This window comes from Dermochelys coriacea, chromosome 11 (genome assembly GCF_009764565.3).
Source record: "Dermochelys coriacea isolate rDerCor1 chromosome 11, rDerCor1.pri.v4, whole genome shotgun sequence".
NCBI lineage: Eukaryota > Metazoa > Chordata > Testudines > Dermochelyidae > Dermochelys > Dermochelys coriacea.
In genome coordinates, this window is record NC_050078.2 from 32,386,873 (window position 1) to 32,405,591 (window position 18,719).

The following is an 18,719-nucleotide window of genomic DNA, read 5'->3' on the forward strand; positions in this document are numbered from 1 at the left end:
GCCTTTGATTTCTGCGCCAAGTTTTTGCTGAAACATTTGTGCAATTGGTATTTAAATTGTTTGGTGTATGTTCCTAAGCCGAGCTGCAGAAGCTTGGTGGTGGTAGCGGTGGGGGCGGGCGGGAGGAGAAGAAAAATGTTCGTCGTGTGTGGTGTTGCCGCAACACACATTTCGCTATATGTTTTTGTTAATACTTGTGAACGGCGATCTAATCTGGAAAATATTCCTGTGCATGGATCCTTCTTGTTTAACATGAACTACCGCTCTTTATCATACTCAACTGCATTTATACTCTCATATAATACGTAATGAAAAGGAACAGAGAGGCAGTGTTTTGCCAGAGATGGGACAGATAGAACGGTCTGGTACTGTTAAATTACAGGGCGTGTCAATTACCATCTGAAACAACACAGAAACCCAGCAGGAGGCAACAATCGCCACCACGTCTTTCCCGGATTTACATTTGTTAGCACCAGGGCAATTTTCATTCTGCTATTCAAACTGTCATAGCCATTTAAGTTGATATTTGTGAGGAAGTGATTTGGGAGTGGTGGGGAGAGAAAAAGGGATTTAGAAAACTTTTAGAAAACAATAGTCCAGCTGTAGATAAAATAACAAAATACTAGTAATGGGTGTCTGAGCATAGTCTTGTGGTGATTATTTTCTGTCTGTGGCTTATTTTTCTCTGTCATATCAAAGAAAATAATTACACAGTGCTTAGCTAAATGACAGGTTTCAGAGTAGCAGCCGTGTTAGTCTGTATTTGCAAAAAGAAAAGGAGTACTTGTGGCACCTTAGAGACTAACAAATTTATTTGAGCATAAGCTTTCGTGAGCTACAGCTCACTTCATCGGATGCTCAAATAAATTTGTTAGTCTCTAAGATGCCACAAGTACTCCTTTTCTTTTTGCTTAGCTAAAGAAACTGTAGTAGTTACTGATCAAGTCCAAGAACTATCATGCAAACTGCTGCTTTGACAAACATTGTTTGGGACAGGTTTGTTAATAGGGCCACATGATCAGGCTATCAAGCTGAACTGTTAAATCTGTTTGCGGGTATTTTTTAAGCTAAGGAAACAGCATTGTATTCATCCACTGTGATTATTATACTGAACTGCACATGTCCACAAGCCATGAGGTGATCTGCAGTCACTGATTATGTATGTTAAATACAATTTAAAGCTTAGGTATGCTTTTGATATAACTAAATTTCAGATTGCACACCAGTACCCAAACCTTAAATGAAGAAAACTATCTAAGCCCTAAAATGCTCTACTGCTGGTGACAGGAAGCACAGCTATGGAAATCTGGTAACTTGGCAGCCTTTTTGCTTGATCAATAAGCAACACAAATAGGAGAAAAGTGACAAATGTTCAAAATAAGAGTATTTCTGGGTGACTGTAATGATACATGCAGCTGTGTTACAGCCAACACATTTGCCTCTGAGGATAGATTGAGTTTACTAACTTGTCTGTGCATGGACATTTTGCTACAATCACACAAAAAGAATAAGGAAATTGGGAGACATGATTTAGCAGTCAACACGCCCATCCTGTCTGGAGGAAGGTATTGAGAGATGCAGAATTGGAAGAGTGAAAATGGATTTTAAAATTCTTGGATTCTGGGGTGTTTCTGCACAAACCAGTATTTCTATGGTCAATGAAAGTTGGAAATCCTAAATTGTGTACAGGAACATTGTATATATTTGTTCTCGTAGGAACACTAATTTTCAGAAGCCAACTCTACTTTGATATAAAAATATGTACAATATCTTACTACAGTTGAAATAAATATGTATGTAGCCCAGGGTAGATTAAGCTTTGTGTTGTCTTTCTAATTTTCCACTGCATATTCATTTTAAATAACAGTCCAAATGCACATGTGACATATAATTAAAAATAAAACTCACTGTTTGCAGGGACAGGTGTGGCCTCAGAATAATAATACTTTATAGCTAGCTTTTGATTCTGCTGAAGGCTGTCACTCCTTTTATTAATCATTGTACAAGACTTGGGAAGGGCAGGGAGAATAAAGCTTTCTTGACTTATTGAATAGGTAGACTGTACGCTTTTTGTCTTGGAAAGACATTGACATTTGATGAATTTCTGATACCTCTCAAGATTAAAATATTGAAACTTAACTCTCAATTTTAACTGCATTTTTAAATTAGGAAACAAATGAAACTAAAATATCTATTTTTAAAAGTTCAATTAATACTGGTTCACTTTGATAAAATTGTAAGTGCTGTCTGACCCTTGGAATATGCTACTAAAACTATTTTTGTTTGCATGTAGGTAGCATGAACAATATGCTGTGTATCTTCCAATCAAAGGTGAAGGGGGCAGAGGGTGTAGAGCATGGCCTCTGACTTAAACAACTTCCAAATTTAACAGAAAATGAAAAGATAAGAGGTTTTTTTGTTTGTTTGTTCCTCCTGACGGTAGAAGTTATATGCTTTAATTAAACTGGTACACTTTAAGGAAGTTTTTTGTTTGTTTGTTTATTTGTTTTTGTTGAGAAAATACATTTTATACAGGGAGAGAATTCACCTCAGTTTTCTGATTGCACATTGGAAATGTTACATACCTTGTGTGGCATTCTTTTGAAACATAGCATTCTCATTTACTATTCTGTGTGCTGCAGATGTATTTAAAAGATAAAAGAAAAAAAGTAATATGATATAGTATTTTATTAATGTTCTAGCAGCTTCATGTTTTGGCAAAATATTGATTTTTGTTGAAGTTAATTTTTAAAACTGGAAAATGGTATTTAATGTAACAAGTAGTTCTCTATTTTTACTTTGCCTATATTAGACTGTTATGAAAATTATGAGACTAAGCACCTCTACAGAACTTGTAAAGGAGCTGTGCTTGTATGTTTTTAATGTGTGCTATATCAAATTATAGGCATAAAAAAACCCTGCATGTATTCTGTGAACTTTTGGGGAAAAAACTATGCATATTCACAACTTGAGTCATTCATAAGTACTCTTTTGTTTCATTTTCTTTGGATACAATTGAATGTTTCACCTCTTTTTTGATTAGGTATTATGCAACAGATAGTACAGTTAACTGTGACACAATGTTATTGAGACTTGCATGTGGATTATTTAAACACATTAGTACTTCACCAGTTATGAAGAGATCACAGAATATGGAACTTTTTCCAATAGCATCTAAGTAAAAGAAATCTGTTGTATTACAAAGTACAGAAGAATCAACTTCTGAGGCATGCCCGTGACATACTGTAATTATAAGTTTCAGAGTAGCAGCCGTGTTAGTCTGTATTCGCAAAAAGAAAAGGAGTACTTGTGGCACCTTAGTTTGTTAGTCTCTAAGGTGCCACAAGTACTCCTTTTCTTTTTGTAATTATAAGAAAGCACTGTGACTAGTCCAAGGAGCTTAGTGATCGTAGTAGAGTGTATTGCTGTAGGCAGAATAAACATGTCAGTGATCACTAGCTTTATTGCCAGGATATGCTTGTTAAATGTGCTGAGAGAACAAAACGACCAACAATTGAATAGAATAGTAAGAGGGTCTGAGATTTTTGTTGAAAAAGCAATAGGCATTTAGGTACCTACTACTCAGTATTTTGTATTGTCCAAACAGCTCCCTCATTCTTCTTCCTCAGCTCCTTCCTATTGTACTTTATACCTGCTGTTGCATTTAACTTCCACCTTGTCTGTAGGAGAAAAGTTGAACTTTTTTAACTAAATAGATTTTAAAACTAGTTAAATTGATGCAAACCGCTCATGTAGAAACAATTGAACTGGTTTAACCCTTGCTTATTTTCATTTGTATTATCATAGCACCTCGGAACCCCATCAAGGTTCAGGGCCTATTTTGCTAGGCAGATGGGTAAGTAACAAAGAACACAGGCCCTTTCCCACAGAGTTCACAACCGATGTGTCAGGATACAACAGGTGGATGAAATAGACAAATGGAGAGGGAGGCTGAGGTAACAAAGGGTTTAGAACAGAAATCTCAGTTTGCCACTTACCTAACCACTGCAGGATAGGGAGTGCCCTTGTAAACATTATTGCAGAGGCAAGTTTTCCCCCTGCAGTGTTTCTTCCAAAATTACTTGTACTTCCAGGGTTCATAACACGATTTTGCAGACGGTTTCTTAATTTAATAATTTACTGACTGACGCTAAACCAGTTTAAGCCCATTCAAAGTGCACCTAATAGAGGGTCTGCAGTTGTTTAACTACATCAATTTTTAAATGATCTAGATAAGGCAATGCACTATGCATAAAGACGTAGCCTGATACTGCAAGATCTCTGGGCCAGCCCTGATCTTCTATTGCGTACAGTGCCTACCACAGTTGACTCTCTGATTTTTGATTGTGACCTGTAGTGACTAATATAATGCAAATTATAATAGTGAGGGCACACAGGAAATGTATGTGATGATTAACAGTTAATCATAGAGCATTACAGATTGAATAAACTGATTACTTCACTTAAACTGCAAAGCATTCCTTTAAACTTGTATCCACTTTATAGTGGAACTTCACATAACAAACTTGTTAAAATGTGTTCAGTAGGCTGCCAATGCTAACAGGATAAATGTCTAGTAGGAAACTTTGTTAACTGCTTCGATGCCACATTAATAGTATTTTCTGGGCAACATGTTGCAGTTTTGCTTCTAATTTTTTTTTTTAAATCTTGTGATGTGGAGTCATTTGGTGACTTTTGACATGCTTTTCTACTTGAGATTTCTGAAAATAGAAGTTTATATTTCAGTTATTGAATATTTGAAAAATGTCCCTCACCCTTTAAATTCTAATCTGTTAGAGCAGGGGTGAGCAAACTATGGCCTGAGGGCCGCATCTAGCCCTTCAGACATTTTAATCCAGCCCTAGAGCTCCCGCTGGGGAGTGGGGTCCGGGGCTTGCCCTACTCCGGTGCCCGAGCCGGGGAGTGAGGTCCAGGGCTTGCTCCGCTCCAGTGCTTGAGCGGGGTCAGGGGCTTTCCCCGCTCTGCACATGCTGTAGCTCTGCATGGCTCCCAGAAGCTGCGACATCTCCCATCTAGCTTGTATGCGTAGGAGTAGCCAGGAGGTTCCACATGCTGTCCCTGCCCCAAGTGCTGCCCCTGCAATTCCCATACGCCAGGAACCACAGCCAATGGGTGCTGCAGGGGTGGTGCCTGCGGATGGGGCAGCGTGCAGAGTCACCTGGCCCCGCCTCCACATAGGAGCCAGAGGAGGGACATGCTGCTGCTTCCGGGAGCTGTTTTGAGGTAAGCGTCGCCCGGAGCATGAACCCCTGACCTCCCCCTGCACCCCAGCCCTGATTTCGCCCCCCCCTTCCTGCCCTCCAAAATTCTCATACCCAGAGCCCGCACTCCCTCCCTGCACCTATTCCCTAGAGCCCCCTCCTTCACTCTGAACACCTCATAACTGGCCCCACACCAAAGTCCACACCCACAGCCAGAGCCCTCACTCCCTTCTGCACTCCAACCCCCAATTTCATGAGCATTCATGGCCCACCATACAATTTCAATACCCAGAAGTGGCCCTTGGGCCAAATGTTTTCCCACCCCTGTGTTAGAGGACAACATTGAATTAGTTATTTACCAAGAAGTTTCTTGTACTTAGATTTGCCCTTGTACAAGATTTTAACTGTTAAATCTAAGAGTAAACTCTAAGGATAACTGGCATGTTCAAATATAAACAAGATGATCAGTCACACATCACCAAATGAACTTAGCTCATACTTCTTATAGCCCTGGTTGTAGCAGGAACAGATATTTCTTTAAAAATATAAATTAGTATTTAGCTGAAAAAGAAACTCTCCTTTCTAACTTTTAATTAGTTGTTTTACAGGACTTTTGTAAACACTGTATTGAAACACTTTGTTGGTAGTTTTTCTGTTCTTGAGGGCACTCCTCTTGGGGGAAAGGTGAGAGTGTCAAGCTAATATTAGTGTCATTTTTAGTTTTAAAAGTATGTCAATTACAATATTGACATAATATAGATACTGAAAAACCCTATTAACTCATCTTTCAATTTTATAAGTTTAATATAAAAATGCTAAAAGTGGAGTATTAGTGTTCCTTCATCTTTAAAACCCAAGTTGTGCTATTGTACACTGTATCTTTAAATACTACACATTACCGGGATCAGATAATTGTCATTTTCTCTAGGTTACTCGTGTTTTCTTGTGATGGATCCACTGCTCTGGACAGAAAACATAACCCATAGGTATTTTGATCTAGTCATATTGGAAGGAGACAGTTCCTCTATCTTTTGTGGAGGTGTGGGAAGTGGGGACCAGGACAGTTGAAATCTGAATCTGGTAGCCCTCTTCAGAGTGTCTTTTCTGCTCTGTGCAAGTGGAGATTTCTTTGTGTATGAGATATGAAAGCCTTTTGCAAAGAATTATTTCATCTGAAAAAGTATTTCTCTGTTTTTGTTTTTTCTTAGTAGTTTTCTCCTTTCCCCTCTAGTTTGGTCTCTGTCTGGAAGAGAGAGGAGGTCTTCATAGATGCATTTTGGGGACAGCTGAGGACTCCCCTAAATTAGCAGTAGATGACTAGCATTTATCGGTAATTGAGCACCCCAGCAGCAATTGTTTAGAAAACAGTATGGTGCATAAGAGGCCAATTTTTTGTGTAAAAAATCTTGGTTAGTGCTTACCTCCTATTGCAGAGCACTCCTCCTTGGAACCAAACACAGCTTCTTCTTGCTTTGCTGTACAGTGAATTGGGTAAATGGCAAGGGGTCCAGCTTTAGCAGAGATCAGCTTTTCTTTTATGATCACTTCATGCCTCCATTGTGTTGTGAGTCCATCCTCCACTTTCTGACAAACAATACTACCATAAGGACAGCAGGAGAGCAGTTTTTGAACCAACACTGATAGTTTACTTGCTGGCATTTCCCTTATTCTCTCCATAACTAGTATCAAACTACAAATCTTGTAAGGAAAGTTTAGTTGCCTCTCTAGGCTCTGTGTAGACAACCCAACACCCAGGTTCCTCCCCCGCATGCACACACTCACTCCATATGCTTTCATTTCTGAATTGACGGCTCCTTCTCTGGCTACAGTCCCAGCCAGGGTGGAGTGGGGGAGGAACTTCCTGTTCAGTGTGCCTGTGCAGGGGCCAAGACTCTCTTTGGTTACCTTAAAGCCACAAGTCCCTCTCATTACATCCATGTCCTTAGGCTCAAAGCAGGTTTAAAGAAGGCAGTACTGCTTAGCAAATTCTCTTTAACCCTTCACTGCAGTTATATTTACTTCTAACTTATCTCAGTATTCCTAGGTAAGATGCTTTTAGGACAGAAATGTTAGAGTATTTGAGCAGGGAACATCTTTCCCCTTGCTTAGCTCAAGAGGAATCTGAGATCTTCTCCAGTGGAGACAGTTGAACTAGGGGATTGAAACCAAGTTAAATCCTTTAAAAAGGAGAATCCTAGGTGAATGAAATCCACTAGCTAAGTGGTGTAGAAATAGTTTAAGAATGTTTTGCTTCTGCTATCTTCTTTCAAAAGTCCAAGTGTTGGGGCTTTAAAGTCTTTAAAGATGCTAATTCTAATCCAGCGTGCATGGATTTCTGAGATCCTTGGAAAAACCTCTTTTTGTTCTATAATATTTCAGTATACCAGAGTTAGCTAGGTGTTTTTGGTTTTATATCAGTCAAGAAGCACTCACTTTTTTTAATGGGATTAAGCTGTCTGGGAGGTGAAGTCTCATTGAAGAAGGTCCTCAAGCTTTACATCTGACTTCCTCATGATTTTGGTCCACTCCTCTTTCTAGGACAAAAAAAATCTTGTACAGTATTTACAGACTGTCCCCACCACCTTTCCCACCTCCCCATATTGTGTCAGGACAGTTCTGTCTAGCGGTCCTTGAAGACACCTACCTCATGTAGAACAAAGGTTTTACTCTAACAAGTCATGTACGAGTTCAGATCTGCCTTCAGTGTCTGACAATCAGAATGCAAATTTGTTGATTTAATATGTATGGCAGAAAAAGCTTCCACTTCCTAAATGTAACTTTTAAATTTCCTTGTATTGGAGGAGAGGTTTCTGGAGGATTTTTCCTTCCTTGCCTATCCCAGCTGAATTTAAATTAAAAGTTTAAAGGGTATCCAGCATATCAAACTCTCCATTAAGTTTTGTCTAATATGTTTGATCTTAATATCCTGGTTGAATAAGTAGGCCATTTATACACTGATGTCCTGAATGAGGTACAGATGTTCTCCTTTGGAAACTTATAGGCGACTTGTTCTGTAACAAACTTCCAACAGATGCTCCCTCTTTATGACTTCCTAGAGAGGTTAGTTTCTTGAGCCGTCTCTACACTGCAATAAGTACTCATTGCTGGCAGTGGATGCAGCAGAATTGGTGCTGTCCAACTACAGGTAGGCTTGGAAGCGTTAGGTTTTTTTATAAGTAAATGTTTGTAAATGTCTATTTCACCATACACAGAGAAACTAATGAAAAATATTTCCTTCAATAATTGAAATTTACAGATAGGCAAAATAAGAAAAATGCTGCTTGAAAACTTAAGAGTTTTGTATAAGGATATTTACTTTGTAAGTTTTGACATGTAATGTTGACAATTTGTGTTTTAACAGTTATAAATCTTTAATCTTTTGAATCTCACTGTCCTTACAGAATTACTATCTGACCCAGCCATTATTTTCCTCAACTGTGAACATTTAAATAGATAGAAATAAAAAAGCTTAAAAATAAACATAGATATTATCTGTCAAAATTATATACATATATAAGAAAAATCTAATTATGCCAAACCTACTTTTAACTACAAACAATGGTCAGCATCATTTCAGAGACTGTAGGGTTTTATTACTATTTCTGAAATGAACAATTTGTCCTTGGTTTGTCCTTGTAGTTAAACCGTGGTTAGTATCACTTTTGCTGCACCTATTGCAGATACTGATTGTCAGTAATGGTAGCTCTTGTAGTGTAGAGAAGATCTTGAGGTGAAGATAGGGTGACCAGATAGCAAATATGAAAAATTGGGACAGGGCGTGGAGCGTAATAGGTGCCTACATAAGACAAAGCGCTGAATATCAGGACTATCCCTATAAACATGGGACATCTGGTCACCCTGCGTGGGGAGCCCACACCTGGCTCAGGGAGGAGGTTCACTATAATCGCTGTTAGAAACACTATAACATCATGTGTTTGAGAGAGATGAAAATATTCTGTAATGTACAGAAACCTTCAAGGAAGGTCAGTTGGAAAAAAAAAATATAAAAATCATACAGCAAGTTTATATCTCATCAAGTTAGTTATTTCCCCCTTCCTAATCTCACTCTGGACACTTTCTAACAAATAAGTAGGGATCTAACCCCGAAGAGCCTCTAACAGATAATAACAAAATTACTGTTTCCTTCAAGGAGACTAGATCATCACTGTCTTGCAAAGTTCACAAATCCTATTAACAACATAGATGTCCAGAAGCTTGAGCAAGGATCTCTTGGTAATTAACTGAGGTCCACATCAAGTGTTACTACTTTTTTCCACCTTCCCTCTGATAGAAAATAGTCAAAGTCCAGATGTTAGTCATACTATTAATCTTTGCTGATCACAACTTCCTTATGCTGTTAATTGGATATGGGTGTCCAAAATCAAATAGAACCTTCAGTACATAGTGAACCTAATGCAAGGCATCTTCAAACTCCTATTGTCTGCAGCTTCATTAGTAAACTTGGACTTACTGAGTTATTCAGGGATTCTGGGCAAAATGGGGTTTTGGCTAAAACATTACTTTTATGGTGGTTTTTTCCCCCCACTTCTCCCACTCCCCATGAAAGCTAGCTTGGAATTTTCCCCCCACAGCTTCTGGAAGGGAGTTTATTTAGGATTACATTGCAACACCATGTCTCATTCTTCAGCCTTTGCTTGCATCCAAATATTTCTCAGTAGTTTTGATTCATGATTTGTTACTAATGAGGCAACCTGGGGACCAAGGGTCTTCTAATGAAGTACTAAAAGCCCTCAAAGGTACTTAAAAAATAAATTGCAAGGTCTTACTGTTTTGGACACTAGATCATTCTTCTTATGACTTCATTTTAGTGAGAAGGTTAAGCAAGCAGTGACTATTATACTTCATTCAGTGTCCCTTATTTTCAGCTCTGCAGAAAAAGTGGTCTGCAGTTTATCCTTCATCCCCTTCTGTCCCTGTGAGCTTTGACTTCAGTGGGAGAGCTTCTCCCGTCAATGTAGCTACCACCTCTCAGGAAGATGGATTAACTACACCAATGGGATGGCTCTCTCCTGTTGGCATGGTGCATCTTCATTAAAATGCTACACCAGCGCAATGGCATTGGAACATCTGCGCTGATGCAGCATTTTAAGTGTAGACATGTCCTAAGTTCTGTGTTTTTGTTTGTCTCCTGAATCCACTGCTCCTGGACACACCCTCTAGCAGCCTCAATAGGTTTGGTATTTTGTCTTAAAGTCAGAACAAGAGGGAAAGTTAAATGTAACAATCATGTCAACACAGTAATTGACTAATTATTTCCAGTTTAACTTGTGGTTAGTTTTGTCTCTCCTGGGTTCTGGAGATAGTTGTATTGGAAAGGATTCGGGGTTCAGAAAATGTACCATAAGCTCTCAGTTTTGTCGTTTTAAAAAAACAAAGCCAAATCCCTATTTTTAATTCTGCCTTCATTTTGCTGGATAGGCTAGAAATACTGATGATTTTATTACTTCAGTCCAGAACAATGCATCCATACTAATAGAAAGCAACCTTAATTCTGGCATTTCCTAACTTTTGAGTGCTTAACTTCATAATCTTAATGGTTTTTTTAGCAGTTTTTGTATTTAACATCACATAGTTCCAAGTGATTGAGAATAATTTAATTTAAAATCTTCATCTGGAATTTAGCTATTCTGTGAATCAAAAATTGTGCTTAGCTTTAAGTTACAAAGTACAGAAAGCAGTTTTTTCCTTCTGACTTTAGAAAAAAGCACTGTAAATCATATGAAGTTGTGCAAGCTAAAACTTGTCTACAGCAGCACAGCATGCTGAAAAAAATGTTCCATGCTTAATTTAACAAGCATTGTGGGTGAAATTCACTCCTGCTGAACAAATTCTGATTACTTGCTCTTTGTGTTCGGCACTAAGTGTAGTTGGGATGGTGAATGAAGTTTATCCTTCAGCTGTTGTGCCTGCATTGCCTGCCCCCCGGCAGATGATAGTACACGGAATAGTTTGCAACCAATGTCACTATGTATCTCACATGGGGTTTGAGGCCTGGGTTCCCTTTTCCCCTCAAGGCGCACAGAATACAGAAGCCTGCTTACCCAGTTCTTCCTTTCATGTCCTCTGACACAGTTCCACTATATGGGGCTTAAGTGGCATGGAAAGCTTTAGGCTGGCCCTCTGTATGTAGGTGAGTTTTACCTATTATGAACAAATTTTTGAAAAATATTGTTTTGAAGACTTGTATTCTTACGTGTTTAAATTTAACTGAAAACTAACTAAAGGCAAATTAATTTGGGATGGGATGAGATTTTCCTTATGCCATCTGTGCCAGAAATATAAAATATGTAGTGGGTGGGAGAATGTTTCCAGTTTATTGTGCCTCTCTGTTCCATCTCCCCCCTTACCCTGCAAAAAAAGCATCTAAGCAGAGAACTCCCAGTTGAATTTTCCTTGAATTCCAGTAATTGCTCAGTTGCAAATATCAGGGTGGATAAAAAAATCGATGATTTAAAAATAAAAATAAAATAAAAATCGTATTTTATTTAAATCAGATTTTTTTGATAAAATGCTTCTTGAGGAAAAACTTGTCTAAAGATGGTTTGAATTAAGATATCTTTGAGCTATAATGTATCTCATCATAGAATAGGGATTATAAATTCTAATTTTATAGTATGAGACAATACATTTATGTAACGTTTAAGAAAAGTTGTGTAAATGAGTTCTAATAGTTCATGGATTAGGGACCCAATCTTATGGGGTTCCAGGGGCTTCTGTATAGATTATTTAGGTTAATCTTTCTGTATACCCAGTGGGACTCACTGATCAGTCTCATTAGGGATGCTTAGTTTTGCAGTTCTCACACTGTGGATTTGTGTATCCAGAGATAACATGCTTCTTAACAGCAAAAATGTTTTAAATAAATAAATAATATATAGAGGTGAGAAATAACAGACCTCGACCCTATTGTCCCTCTGCAAGTTTGTGTACACACAGTTAATCCCTTACCTCTCTCTAAAAGTGCAAAGTTTCAAAAGTTCAATGAATAGAAGATTGTTGGGGGCGGAATAGTTCTGGACAAGGGGAAGTCTGGAGATAAATGTGAGAAGCGAGGGACATATGCTTGTTTTGTTAAAATATTATATGTTTGCTTTTGAAGAAAAAAATCCAGAATACATAATGTTGTTGTTTTAGTTAAATAAAACAATTTAAATGTCTGTCTGGTGATGTTCTCCTCCTAATACAGCATGGCAAGAAAATCCTCCAAATATTAATGATTAACCTGTTAAATTGGAGATAGTTCACCTCCCAATGTCTTCATAAATATCTGCTTCAATTACCTTTGGTAAATGAAATAACCAATCATCCATTTTCTGATATAGCTGTAAAACTAATCTGAACAGTTTTTCAAAATAAATCGCTTTAAAAATGTATAGTGTGTATCTTCTAAAAAATGAAACCTACATCTATCTCTGAGTTGTGAAGAATATGTATTATAGCCAACAAGAATGCTTTTATGTAGAAAACCATTATTAAATCTAAAAAGAAAAGGAGTACTTGTGGCACCTTAGAGACTAACAAATTTATTAGAGCATAAGCTTTCGTGAGCTACAGCTCACTTCATCGGATGCATTTGGTGGAAAAAACAGAGGGGAGATTGATATACACACAGAGAGAACATGAAACAATCGGTTTATCATACACACTGTAAGGAGAGTGATCACTTAAGATAAGCCATCACCAGCAGCAGGGGGGGAAAGGAGGAAAACCTTTCATGGTGACAAGCAAGGTAGGCTATTTCCAGAAGTTAACAAGAATATCTGAAAAGGAGTACTTGTGGCACCTTAGAGACTAACAAATTTATTAGAGCATAAGCTTTTGTGAGCTACAGCTCACAAATTTGTTAGTCTCTAAGGTGCCACAAGTACTCCTTTTCTTTTTGCGTATACAGACTAACACGGCTGCTACTCTGAAAAGAATATCTGAGGAACAGTGGGGGGTGGGGTGGGGTGTGGTGGGGGGGAGAAATAGCATGGGGAAATAGTTTTACTTTGTGTAATGACTCATCCATTCCCAGTCTCTATTCAAGCCTAAGTTAATTGTATCCAGTTTGCAAATTAATTCCAATTCAGCAGTCTCTCCTTGGAGTCTGTTTTTGAAGCTTTTTTGTTGAAGGATAGCCACTCTTAGGTCTGTAATCGAGTGACCAGAGAGATTGAAGTGTTCTCCAACTGGTTTTTGAATGTTATAATTCTTGACGTCTGATTTGTGTCCATTCATTCTTTTACGTAGAGACTGTCCAGCTTGACCAATGTATATGGCAGAGGGGCATTGCTGGCACATGATGGCGTATATTTGGTTTTTTCCACCAAATGCATCCGATGAAGTGAGCTGTAGCTCACGAAAGCTTATGCTCTAATAAATTTGTTAGTCTCTAAGGTGCCACAAGTACTCCTTTTCTTTTTGCGAATACAGACTAACACGGCTGCTACTCTGAAACCTGTCATTATTAAATCTAGTCTTCCTGATTAGTGATTTTTAAATCATGATTTAAATCAAATCCACCCTGGCAAATATGTATTTATTTATTTGGATTGGCAAGCTTTTCCCTGATTGTATGACTGATTAATTGAAGATCCATTCATACAAAGTAGATTTGAAATTGTTAACTTAAGCAATCCTTTTATTGAACATCCATTAACCTGTACTGTTGGAATGTAGTGTGCCCTAATGGAAGTTATATTTTAGTGTTGCAGTAGGGACACTGGGACATAGGTAGGCTTGGCAGAATTCAATATTTTTCTTATAATTTCAACATGTTTATTTTTAAGTAATTTTTTCAATTTTAATTTATTTAAATATTCAGTTGTAGGAAATTTTGGGGGTCAGACTACTATAATTACAGTAGACTTGGAGATTCAAAAAGGTAAAACTATAACCATTAAAACACAAATTATCAGCATCCTATTTTAAAATATACTAAGTAAATAGCTTTAAATAAACTCTCAAGCAGCATTTTTCTAACTTTGCCTATCTGTAAATTTTGATTATTATTGACGGAAATATTTTTCATCAGTTTTTGTATATACAGTGAAATAAACATTTACCGACATACCAATAGAAATCTATTCTTTCTAAGCCTGTGTATATGGTATAAGTTACTCTTTTTGTTGGGTAGGAGTGATGCTCTCTTGAGCATCAAGTAAAGGCTGTCTGTGTAACTGCAAGAAAAATTATACTTGGGAAGCTGCTTCTAGAGCCAGTTGCACTTATGAGATTGATACTGATTACGTAATATACTGAAATGCAATAGGACTTACTAGTATCACTCCTTCAGCTTGTTAACACTTCAATTGTAAAAAGCTACTTTTTGTAGCATCACAATTTAAAAAATTTGCACTAGACAAACTGTCATAGTTTAAAAAAAAGTCATAAGTGAAGGGAAAATCACTTGACCTCTATGCTGCTTTTACTCAAAAATGCCTTTTAAAAAATTACAACAAAATATATTTCACAAGGTGTTTCCTCCAAAGAACAAAATATGAGATTTGTATATAATACTCTTTTATCATTCCTAATAGAAAGAAACATTTTAAAAGGTGTTTTTAAATTTTCATGTGTTATTGAATGATCTGTTTTCAGTTAAAGGACTATATAGAAAAAAATCTTCATAGTCTACTAGCATAGAGTTGCTGCATCTACACAACATCGTTGTTGACTTGATGGTGTGCTGCACACTTGCTTCAAATATTATAGTTTTATCTAAAAATAACTTTTCAAAAGTCAGGTTACATAGTTATCTTGTGCTTTATTTTTCTTTGAAACAAATCAGCAAAGAAACGTAATAATTAATACAAGAAAATAAGATGCAATGATAACATTGTTTTTACCAATGTTATCTCAAACTATTATTTGAATGTTTTGTATTATAGTAGTGCTCAGACACCTCAACCAGACTGAGGCCCCATCATACTTGGCATGGAACTGATACATAGTAAAAGATATTCCCTCCTCCAAAGTGCTTATTTCTAAGTACAAGAGGTAACAGGTTGGCAACATTAGCAAGTGGAGAGAGGATGGGATAACAATAATAGAATATTTCAGCTAGTTTTCTGTAAAATTCAGGGGTGCAATTCAGAGCTGTCTTAAAACAAAAAAATACAATAGTTACAACTGGAGTTTCATTATGCATTTTATACAACAGTGTCAGCTATCGGGCCAGAGTTATAGATAGAAAAAAAAATTAGAAAAAGCCCATCCATTTGCAAATCCAGGGTATAATGTCTCAGATTGAGTCTGTATTAGATAACAAAATACTATTCTACTTTGTTTTAGCCAAAAGATCAAATATCAGCCTACACTGAATGATTTTGTAGGTTTGAGTTACTCTGAATTTCCTTTTTATTGTTTTGAAGGTGAATAAAAATATGTTGCCAAAAATTAAGTGAATGTTACCTGGTAGGTTTCCCTCCTGCCATCTGGATCATACATTAAATAAACATATACCTCTACCCCGATTATAACGCAGTCCTTAAGAGCCAAAAAATCTTACCGTGTTATAGGTGAAATCTCGTTATATCGAACTTGCTATGGAGGGCTGGGTAGGGAAGGCTGTGCCTCCCCAAACAGCCTGACCCTGACCCACTTCCCACCACCTGACTAACCCCTCAGAACCCCCGACCCATGCAACCCTCCCTGTCCCCTGACTGCTCCCCCCCACCCGAGACCATCTGCCCCTTATTCAATCCCCCAGCCCGGCCCCCTTAACACGCCGCTCAGAGCTGCTACTATAGGTGCCGACTCCGGGACTGGAGCACTCAAGGAGAAAAATTGTTTGATTCATAGATACTAAGGTCAGAAGGGACCATTCTGATCAACTAGTCCAACCTCCTGCACAATGCAGGCCACAGAATCTCACCCACCCATTCCTACGAAAAACCTCACCTATGTCTGAGCTATTGAAGTTCTCAAATTATGGTTTAAAGACTTCAAGGAGCAGAGAATCCTCCCTCAAGTGACCCATGCCCCATGTTACAGAGGAAGGCGAAAAACCTCCAGGGCCTCTTCCAATCTGCCCTGGAGGAAAATTCCTTCCCAACCCCAAATATGGCGATCAGCTAAACCCTGAGCAAATGGGCAAGCTTCACCAGCCAGATACGACAGAAAATTCTTTCCTGAGTAACTCAGATCCCACCCATCTAATATTCCATCTCAGGGGATTAGGCCTATTTACTCTGAATATTTAAACATCAATTAATTACCAAAATCACATTATCCCATCATACCATCTCCTCCATAAACTTATCAAGTAGAATCTTAAAGCCAGATAGATCTTTTGCCCCCACTGCTTCCCTTGGAAGGTTATTCCAAAACTTCACTCCTCTGATGGTTAGAAACCTTTGTCTAATTTCAAGTCTAAACTTCCTGGTGGCCAGTTTATATCCATTTGTTCTTGTGTCCACATTGGTACTGAGCTTAAATAATTCCTCTCCCTCTCCGTATTTATCCCTCTGATATATTTATAGAGAGCAATCATTTCTCTCCTCAACCTTCTTTTAGTTAGGCTAAACAAGCCAAGCTCCTTGAGTCTCCTTTCATAAGACAAGTTTTCCATTCCTCGGATCATTCTAGTAGCCCTTCTCTGTACCTGTTCCAGTTTGAATTCATTCTTTTTAAACATGGGAGACCAGAACTGCACATAGTATTACAGGTGAAGTCTCACTAGAGCCTTGTATAACGGTACTAAAACCTCCTTATCCCTACTGGAAATACTTCTCCTGATGCATCCCAAAACCGCATTAACTTTTTTCACAGCCATATCATATTGGCAGCTTATAGTCATCCTATGATCAACCAATATTCCAAGGTCCTTTTCCTCCTCCTTTACTTCTAATTGATGCGTCCCCAGCTTATAACTAAAATTCTTGTTATTAATCCCTAAATGCATAATCTTACACTTCTCACTATTAAATTTCATCCTACTACTATTATTCCAGTTTACAAGGTCATCCAGATCCTCCTGTATAATATCCCGATCCTTCTCTGAACTGGCAATACCTCCCAACTTTGTATCATCTGCAAACTTTATTAGCACACTCCCACTTTTTGTGCCGAGGTCAGTAATAAAAAGATTAAATAAGATTGGTCCCAAAACTGATCCCTGAGGACCTCCACTAGTAACCTCCCTCCAGCCTGACTTTCCCTTTCAGTAGGACCTGTTGTAGTCTCCCCTTTAACCAATTCCTTATCCACCTTTCGATGTTCATATTGATCCCCATCTTTTCCAATTTAACTAATAATTCCCCATGTGGCACGGTATCAAGTGCCTTACTGAAATCTAGGTAAATTAGATCCACTGCGTTTCCTTTGTCTAAAAAATCTGTTACTTTCTCAAAAAAGGAGATCAGGTTGCTATGGCATGATCTACCTTTTGTAAAACCATGTTGTATTTTGTCCCATTTACCATTGACTTCAATGTCCTTAACTAATTTCTCCTTCAAAATTTTTTCCAGGACCTTGCATACTACAGATGTCAAACTAACAGGCCTGTAGTTACCCGGGTCACTTTTTTTCCCTTTCTTAAAAATAGGAATTATATTAGCAATTCTCCAATCATACGGTACAACTCCTAAGTTTACAGATTCATTAAAAATACTTGCTAATGGGCTTGCAATTTCAGGTGCCAATTCCTTTAATATTCTTGGATGAAGATTATCTGGGCTCCCCGATTTAGTCCCATTAAGCTGTTTGCGTTTCGCTTCTACCTCAGATATGGTAATATCTACCTCCATATCCTCAATCCCATTTGTCATGCTACCATTATCCCTAAGATCCTCTTTAGCCTTATTAAAGACCGAGGCAAAGTATTTGTTTAGATGTTGGGCCATGCCTAGATTATCCTTAACTTCCACTCCATCCTCAGTGTTTAGCGGCCCCGCTTCTTCTTTTTAGTTTTCTTCTTATTTATATGGCTATAGAATCTCTTACTATTGGTTTTAATTCCCTTTGCAAGGTCCAACTCTACTTGACTTTTAGCCTGTCTCACTTTATCCCTACATGTTCTGACCTCAATAAGGTAGCTTTCCTTGCTGATCCCTCCCATCTTCCACTCCCTGTATGCTTTCTGCTTCTTCTTAATCACCTCTCTAAGATGCTTGCTCATCCAGCTTGGTCTACAACTCCTGCTATGAATTTTTTCCCCCTTCTTGGGATACAGGCTTCTGATAGCTTCTGCAGCTTTGATTTAAAGTAATCCCAGGTCTCCTCTACCTTTAGATCTATAAGTTCTTCAGGCCAATCCACTTCCCTAACTAATTTCCTTAATTTTTGAAAGTCCGCCCTTTTGAAATCAAAAACCGTAGTTGCAGATTTATTTTTGTTAATCCTTCTGTTGTTAAGCTATGTGAATCAGCTGTTTGGCGCGGCAAGCCGGGGGGGGGGGGGGGAGAAGCGGAGCAGCAGCACACTCGGGGGAGGAGGTGGAGGAGGAGCAGAGGTGAGCTGGGGTGAGGAGTGGTTCCTCTGGGCCTCCCCCCC

The 18,719-nt window shown here is 38.2% G+C and overlaps 1 protein-coding gene across 7 annotated transcripts in view; it reads left to right on the forward strand.

The window, feature by feature from the left end:
• The window catches only part of PKP4 (plakophilin 4), a 231,877-nt gene that overhangs the window by 1,326 nt on the left and 211,832 nt on the right, over positions 1-18,719 (forward strand). The gene's annotated exons all lie outside the window — the stretch shown is intronic.